We start from the raw sequence: 9614 nt of genomic DNA on the forward strand, positions 1-9614 counted from the left end.
CGGGCAAGGGGTGCGGCGACGCGGGCGGCGGCGCGGCGAGGTGCTGCGGCGGTGGTGGCGGATCCGTGGCGGCGTCGCGAGATACGGGCGAGGCGAGGCGGCGCGAGCGGCGAGGAGGAGAGGGCCCGGGGCCTCGGCCTTTTAAAGGGCCAGGAGCTGCGGCTTTGCTTAGGGAAAGGGGCGGCCGGCGGCGTGGCTCGCTCGGACTCCGACGAGTCCGGGTGGAGCACGGGAGGAGGAAGGCGGCTGCGGGATCTTGGGCCTGGGTTGGCTCGGGGCGGGCCGGCCTAGTTGACGCGCGGTCGATTGTTTTTTTCAAAACATTTTCCACACAAACCAAAATAAAAACAAAAGGAAATAAAAATATTATATAGGAATATAATATACCAAAATTTGCAGAAAAATATTTTCTACGAGATGAACATTTTTCTAAAATTAAATAAAATACACACAAATTCTAATAATTCCAACAGTGCTCCTACTCTAATAAGATCCAACAAAAATCATTTTAAAAATACCAAAATGAAATCAAATTTATTTCTCTCCAATTTTCTGTTGTAGGGAATCATGTTACCCTATTTTCCATGTATTTTATTTTTGGAGAAAAAAAATTTGAATAAAATCCAAATAACTCCAAATTGAAAAATTATTCCAAAAAGACTTTGAATTTGATCCTTTTAAACTCCCAACTCATATTTCATATAATTTGAAGAAGTCATTTTATCTCCTCTCGTGAAAATCATTAAGCTGCATACAGTTTTTGAATTGGAAAATATTTCCCAATGGAATTCAAATATTTTTCAGACACCCTTTTCATTTATTTAAATGGAAGAAGTCATGTCATCTTCTCTCTAGGGTTTTGTATTTGAAAAGAATTTGAATTCACGAAGATCATAAATGAAAAATGAAAGTTTGGGAAAGTCCTTTTATGCCCTCTCATTTAACTTTCAAAAAGGTTTCGAATTTCACTCAATTTCACACAATCAATCAAACAATCACTCAAATCTATCTATTTATTATAACATTCCAACATTTAGAATTTTGGGATGTTACAAAGGCCCAAAAAAAGAAAAAATGAGAGAAAAAGAGAGAAGGGGCAATGCTACTATCCTTTTACCACACTTGTGCTTCAAAGTAGCACCACGATCTTCATGATAGAGAGTCTCCTATGTTGTCACTTTCATATACTAGTGGGAATCTTTCATTATAGAACTTGGCTTGTATATTCCAATGATGGGCTTCCTCAAAATTGCCCTAGGTCTTCACGAGCAAGCAAGTTGGATGCACACCCACTTAGTTTGTTTTATTGAGCTTTCATACACTTATAGCTCTAGTGCATCCGTTGCATGGCAATCCCTACTAACTCACATTGATATCTATTGATGGGAATCTCCATAGCCCGTTGATACTCCTAGTCGATGTGAGATTATCTTCTCCTTTTTGTCTTCTACACAACCACCATTCTATTCCACATATAGTGCTATCTCCATGGCTCACGCCCATCTATTGCGTGAAGATTGAAAAAGTTTGAGAACATCAAAGGTATAATACAATTGCTTGGCTTGTCATCGGGGTTGTGCATGATTTAAATATTTTGTGTGGTGAAGATAGAGCATAGCCAGACTATATGATTTTGTAGGGATAGCTTTCTTTGGCCATGTTATTTTGAGAAGACATGATTGCTTTGTTAGTATGCTTGAAGTATTATTATTTTTATGTCAATATTAAACTTTTGTCTTGAATCTTTCGGATATGAATATTCTTCCCACATTAAATAGAATTACATGGATAAATATGTTAGGTAGCATTCCACATCAAAAATTCTATTTTTATCATTTACCTGCTCGAGGACGGGCAGGAATTGAGCTTGGGGATGTTTGATACGTATCCAACGTATCTATAATTTTTGATTGTTCCATGCTATTATATTACCAGCCTTGGACGTTTTATATGCATTTATATGCTATTTTATATGATTTTTCAGACTAACCTATTAACCTAGAGCCCAGTGTCAGTTTCTGTTTTTTCCTTGTTTTAGAGTATCGCAGAAAAGGAAAATCAAACGGAGTCCAATTGACCTGAAACTTCACAGAACTTATGTTTGGACCATAATAAGCCCATGGAGCATCGGAGATGAACCAGAAGAGTCCCGGGCTGCCCACGAGGGTGGGGGGGTGCGCCCACCCCCCTGGGCGCGCCCCCTGCCTCGTGGACAGCTCGGAGTTCCCCTGACCGACTTCTTTCACCTATATATGTCCATATACCCTAAAAACATCAGGGAGCACAATAGATCGGGAGTTCCGCTGCCAGAAGCCTCCGTAGCCACCGAAAACCAATCTAGACCTGTTTCGGCACCCTGCCGGAGGGGGAAATCCCTCTCCGGTGGCTATCTTCATCATCCTGGTGCTCTCCATGATGAGGAGGGAGTAGTTCTCCCTCGGGGCTGAGGGTATGTAGTAGTAGCTATGTGTTTGATCTCTCTCTCTCTCTCTCTCGTGTTCTTGAGGTGGTACGATCTTGATGTATCGCGAGCTTTTCTATTATAGTTGGATCTTATGATGTTTCTCCCCCTCTACTCTCTTGTAATGGATTGAGTTTTCCCTTTGAAGTTATCTTATCGGATTGAGTCTTTAAGGATTTGAGAACACTTGATGTATGTCTTGCGTGGGATACCCGTGGTGACAATGGGGTATTCTATTGATCCACTTGATGTATGTTTTGGTGATCAACTTGCGGGTTTTGTGACCTTGGGAATCTATGTATAGGGGTTGGCACACGTTTTCGTCTTGACTCTCCGGTAGAAACTTTGGGGCACTCTTTGAAGTACTTTGTGTTGGTTGAATAGATGAATCTGAGATTGTGTGATGCATATCATATAATCATACCCACGGATACTTGAGGTGACATTGGAGTATCTAGGTAACATTAGGTGTTATTCTAGTACGAACTCTATGATAGATCGAACAAAAAGAATAGCTTCATGTTATTTTACTACGGACTCTTGAATAGATCGATCAGAAAGGATAACTTTGAGGTGGTTTCGTAGCCTACCATAATCTCTTCGTTTGTTCTCTGCTATTAGTGACTTTGGAGTGACTCTTTGTTGCATGGTGAGGGATAGTTATGTGATCCAATTATGTTATTATTGTTGAGAGAACTTGCACTAGTGAAAGTATGAACCCTAGGCCTGGTTTCCTAGCACTGCAATACCGTTTACGCTCACTTTTACCACTTGTTACCTTGCTGTTTTTATATTTTCAGATTACAAAAACCATTATCTACTATCCATATACCACTTTTATCACCATCTCTTCGCCGAACTAGTGCACCTATACAATTTACCATTGTATTGGATGTGTTGGGGACACAAGAGACTCTTTGTTATTTGGTTGCAGGGTTTCTTAGCCGTACTTGTGAACTTTAAAATGAACATGATCATTTCAGTACCCAATGAAAATTGTTTCATGATCGTATCATGTCCAAAAATTGTGATGAACTGATTTCCCTTGCACATCATAATGAACTTAGTTTTCTCTTGGGTTATGAAGAAATGAAACGTATAACTAAGGTTATTCCAGAATTTGCACCTGATAGAGTTCTTCATTTTGATCTAGAGGAAATTTATATGTACTGTGTGGTGAATTGTATTGAAAATCCTTATATTGCCAATTATATAAATAAAAGAAAACAAATAGAAGAGGAAGAGAATACTAACGAAAGGGAAGAGACTTCCCAATATCCTCCTATTATTTCTTATGACGAATCAGGTGACGAGGAGGAGCCTTCTATTCAACCAATCTCATTAATAAGGAGCTCCAAAAAGACGATTGAACCCGCACATGATGTGAACAAGAAGAAGAAAATAAAAAGTAAGAGAGGTAAAAAGTCTCTCCCAAATAATGTTGCTCCTATTATTGTTGTGCCTAATGAAAATGAATAAAAAATAATTGTGGAATATGACGCACTTGATGATGATCTCGTTATGCCTATTGCTTGTTGTGATGATTATGATTGGGAAGATAATGATACTTCTTATGATCTTGAAAATATTTTTGGCACTTGCTTGGAAGAATATGATAATTGCTATACTATTGGTGCTATCCATACTATTAATGATGAGAGTGATTATGCTTATGATATGAAAAGGCCCAAGCTTGGGGATGCTATGTTTGAACAAGATGATGTTTTTGAGAATATATTTGCTGAAATTAATGTTTGTCCCAAGCTTAGGGATGCTATGTATAATGAAGATGATATTTTTAGCCTCTCAAGTTTTGATATGAAAATTTATGATGATGATAACATGACTCCTACTTATGATAATTATGAAAGTGGATTTGGAGAGGTCATGACTTTATTTGGTGATGATTCCACTATCTTGGAAGAGGTTTCAATCGATTATGATGAGAACAAAGTTGCTACTTATGATAATTATTGTGTTGATACATATGCCATAAAAGTAGTGATGATTATATTTATAAAACTTGTCATGATTATGATTACCCCTTTTCTGAACATTACTCTTTTAATGTGGAAACAATTTATAGTATTCAAGTCTCTTATGATACTCCCACTATTCGGAATGAGAAGAATTTTGCTTATGTGGAGAGTAGTAAATTTTATATGCTTGTAGATCATGAAAAGAATGCTTCAGGTTCTGGTTATATTGTTGAATTTATTCATGATGCTACTGAAAATTATTATGAGGGAGGAACATATGCTTGTAGGAATTGCAATACTATCAAGTTTCCTCTCTATGTGCTTACAATTTTGAAGTTTTGCTTGCTTTACCTTCCTATGCAAGTTGATTCCTGTTCCCATAAGTTAGCCATATACTTTATGATGCTATCTTTATCTTTCAATTCTTATATTTTATGTGAGCATCATTGAAATCATCATGCCTAGCTAGGGGCGTTAAACGATAGCGCTTGTTGGGAGCAACCCAATTTTATTTTTGTTCCTTGCTTATTGCTCCTTTTTAGTAATAAATAATTTATCTAGCCTCTGTTATGATTGAGCTTTTATGTTTTAGTTAGTGTTTGTGCCAAGTAGAACCGTTGGGAAGACTTGGGGAAAGTCTTTTTGATCTTGCTGTAAAAAACAAAAACTTTAGCGCTCACGAGAATTGCTGCCATTTTTATTTGGATAGTGATATTTAGTTAATTATTTTTGAAGATGATTAATAGATAAATTCCTCACTCCAGCAATTTATTTTAGATTTTTTGGGGTTCCAGAAGTATATGTTTGATCCAGATTACTACAGACTATTCTGTTTTGACAGATTCTGTTTTTCGTGTGTTGTTTGCTTATTTTGATGAATCTATGGCTAGTAAAATAGTTTATAAACCATAGAGAAGTTGGAATATAGTAGGTTTAACACCAATATAAATAAAGAATGAGTTCATTATAGTACCTTGAGTCTTCGGCCGCCTTTAGGGCGGTCGCATCACTTCTTCTGGCTTGTTCCTTCGCTCGGGCAAGTTCCGCCCGAAGGGTCTCCACGGCGGCAACTCCATCTGTAGTCACATCATATTATAGATACTAGCATCATGATACTCTTAATATTTGTTGACTACCCGAAAATACATACCTTGTGCCTTGTCAAGCTGCTTGTTCACAAGCGCAATGTCGGCATCTGCTACGTCAAGTTGCCGCCTGAGTCCGGCAAACTCAGCAGTCCGGCCAGCCACCGGACCCTCAGCCGCCTGCACATGAAAGCAGCGCGATCATTACTTGGGACTATGATCCTCTGTTTTCCGCCTCTGGATAGCAACCAGAGTCTCAGGGGCTACTATCTGTATAGAGCACACCTAGCATGTGCGGTACCATCAAAAAATGTATATATTACTTTGCGTACCTCAAAGCCTCTTAGCTGGCTCGTAAAATCCTAATTCAACCCACTTTTGGCGGATGAAATCCTCTCAACCACCATACCCATTAAAGTATGATGCGCCTTTGAGATAGCCGCTTGCTCCAAAAGATCCATCAGTGCGTCCGGTTGTGCACCGGACAATCCCAGACTCTTTCTGTTGCTCTCCTTAGGAGCCGAATACTCCAGACTTCGGGTGGCTGAAGGGTAACCTTCTAACCTTGGTGGATCCATAGAAATCCTCTATGATGACACCTCAGGGTCATCCGCCCCAGGAGGCGGGGAGACAGGGGAGGCATTTCGCTCTCCATCATCTTCAGAAGAAGATCCCCCAAAGACGAGCTCTGTCGATAAGGGCTACGAGCCGGATTGTAAGATATATGTCCCTGTTATTGTCCTCGAAGATAAAGCAGGATATATTTACCAAAAGTACTCTTGTTCACTTACAGCTCGGTGGAGGGCTGGCCCCCTTGCGGGCACTGTGCGGTAAGGACGCCCTTCGGGGCAGGGCCCCCTGGCAAAGGTTTCTTCCCTCATTTGGAAACCTTCGTTTCCAAGTCTTCAAAGTCGGTCCTTTTCCTTCCTTGGGGAGAGGGGATTCTAGATTCTTCTCCCCGATTATCCTTCTTCGCGGAGACACTAATTCCCCGGTTTGGATGAGTAATGTGTGAAGCCCGCTTTCGGCTTCTTTATTCCTCCCTTTATCTTCCCCTGATGGCACTTGATAATGTGCATGCTCAAGCATCCTGGCTAGTACAGGATCCGGTGAGCCTTCGGGAAGGGGGGCCGAACACCTGATCATCTTCGCCTTTCTTATCCAGTCCTGGCCGAGAGCGATTTTTACAGAATGATGTTGTGACAAATAAAAAGATAGCATGTTCGGCTGCAGAATTACTTACATGGGTATCTAGACGGTTGCAGTTGAGACCCCCTTCCTCGGTGGTGTCCGGACACTTTATTCGTGATCCGAAGAACAATCCGTACATCTCTTCGAGCGTTACACCGAAGAATTGCTGAATAGTTCGTGGTCCTTCCGGGTTGAACTCCCACATACGGAGAGATCGATGTTGGCATGGCAGGACCCGACAAACTAGCAATGTTAGCACGTCATTAACTGGCCCCCGGTCCAGCCCCTTGTTGACCCATGACACTAGTTGCGGCGGGGGGCCCGAGCGGAAGGTGTGGGTAGCTGCCCACTTCGTACTTCAGGGAGCTGTGATGTAAAACCACTCCCACTGCCATAAGTTGGACACCTCCGGGAAGGAACCCTTTGGCCATAGAGCATCGGTGCATTTGCTTATTATGGCACCTCCGCATTCTTCATGTCGCACATTGATCATCTTTGGCTTCACATTGAAGGTCTTGAGCCATAAGCCAAAGTGTGGGGTGATGCGGAGGAAGGCCTCACACACGACGATAAATGACGAGATGTGAAGGATGGAATGTGGAGCTAGATCGTGGAAATCGAGCCCGTAATAGAACATAAGCCCTCTAACAAAGGGATCAAGACTAAAGCCTAGCCCTCGGAGGAAGTGGGAAACAAATACGACACTCTCGTTGGGTTCGGGAGTGGGGATGACCTGCCCTTGAGCAGGCAGCCTGTGCGAGATTTCAGCGGTCGGATACCTGGCTTCCCTTAGCTTCTTGATGTCCTCCTCTACGACAGAGGAGGCCATCCACTGACCTTGAAGGTTGGATCCGGACATGGTTGAAGGTCCGAAGCGCTTAGCCTGAGCCTTGGGTGTTAGAACTCGAGGTGGGGGAGAGGAACGATCGAGCGCGAGAAGAAAAGGACAGGCCTTGGCCCCTTCATAAAGAGGGTGAATATCAAGCGTCCTCCGCGTGGTCGCTTGGAACTTGCCTAAAATCGAGGAGACATACTAACAAGCATGATTGGGTTACCCACACCCATATTGATGACAATCCCATGATAAGGGAACATGATCTTTGCTTCGACAAGACGTGCCAATAAAACTGCCTCGCAATGCGTGTAGTGGCAGGCTGGGAAAAACAGTTCATAATGACCAGACCATGGTAGGATGTCACATTATGAAAAGTTTTCAGCAGATTAGATTGGTGGAATATTATACTCTCTATGATGGTATGCGAAATTTGTTTTATAGAGCCGGACACAATGCTTGTGTTTAAAATCTTCTATGGAGTATTCGGATAAGGAACCCGCCTTGCAATGCCGAAGACAATCTGCGCGTCAGACTCATCGTCATTGAAGCCTGGTTCAGGGGCTACTGAGGGAGTCCTGGATAAAGGGGTCCTCGGACAGCCGGACTATATACTTTGGCCGGACTGTTGGACTATGAAGATACAAGATTGAAGACTTCGTCCCGTGTCCGGGTGTGACTCTCCTTTGCGTGGAAGGCAAGCTTAGAAATTCGGATATGTAGATCTCCTCCCTTGTAACCGACTCTGTGTAACCCTAGACCCCTCCGGTGTCTATATAAACCGAAGGGTTTAGTCCGTAGGACAACAACAATCATAATCATAGGCTAGCTTCTAGGGTTTAGCCTCTACGATCTCGTGGTATATCAACTCTTTTAATACTCATATCATAAAGATCAATCAAGCAGGAAGTAGGGTATTACCTCCATCGAGAGGGCCCGAACCTGGGTAAACATTGTGTCCCCCGCCTCCTGTTACCATTAGCCTTAGACGCACAGTTCGGGACCCCTACCTGAGATCTGTCGGTTTTGACACCAACACCCGCTGCTCCAGTCAGCCGCCTGGTTGAGAGCCGCTGTCTTTGTCACCCATCAGTGCGGCCATCACGGACACACCTCTAACCCGCTAGATTCTGCCGTTTCTTCAACCATGAGCCGCCCAGAATTGACGACTCATAAGCCGCCAGTAGCCATCCCGGCCCCTGCTCCACTGCGCCACGAGCCTAGCTGCGCTTGAGTCTCCGTGCGCCGGCTGTGCCAAGCGAGTTTTCTCCCCGACCATCCTGAACGACTCACCCCGCCGTATTACACATCCATCTGAGTGTTTTCCCTTCGCCGGGCCAGCCCGCGAGTCGCCCAAGTCGCTGTTGCACCCCCACCTCCGGCCGATGTGGTCACCTCTGAGCCGCCCTCTGTTGTGGGCCTTGACCGGGTTTGCGTTGCCTCCGCTGAGGTGTTGAGCGCCAAGTTGCCTCCATCTCGCCGTCGTGGACTCATTTCCCGAGCCGTTGAGCCACCTCTGCGGCGGCTGCGACCCGCCACGATTGTGGCCCCAGCTCACCGATGTCGCCTCATGTCGCCAACACCTCCGAGCAGCCTCCCGGTGCCGGCTCCTGTGACTCCCGACGCCCGTGCCTGTTAACTTGTCGAGCCCAGCTGCGTTGCTCTTCCTCTGCCAGGTCGCCGCCCTCACCGCCTGCGTAGCCTTGTACTCCTCTGCTAGCTTTATGGTAAGGATAGGAGGGGGCAGGTTGGGAGAAAAGTCAAGGGCAGATTGTAAAAAAAACACAAATGGTCAACATGATCCGGAGGTTCCCTTTTTGAGCTGCCCGGTGCCGCGCTTTTAAGCTGCCACCTCCACTACAGTCATGAGAGATTGGCTAAATCATAGTTGAAGTTACTGGAGGTGATCTATGGACGCTATATACGACTCATTTCTCATCCAGACAAATCAGGTGAAAGCTGTCCACTCAATTTTTATTGATACACTTTTATTTTCTTCGAGAACAATTACTCTTGTTTGTGCAATTTCTTATGCAGAACCATTCATCATTACAAAAGAGGCCAAT

This window comes from Triticum aestivum, chromosome 2A (assembly GCF_018294505.1).
Source record: "Triticum aestivum cultivar Chinese Spring chromosome 2A, IWGSC CS RefSeq v2.1, whole genome shotgun sequence".
Classification (NCBI taxonomy): Eukaryota; Viridiplantae; Streptophyta; class Magnoliopsida; order Poales; family Poaceae; genus Triticum; species Triticum aestivum.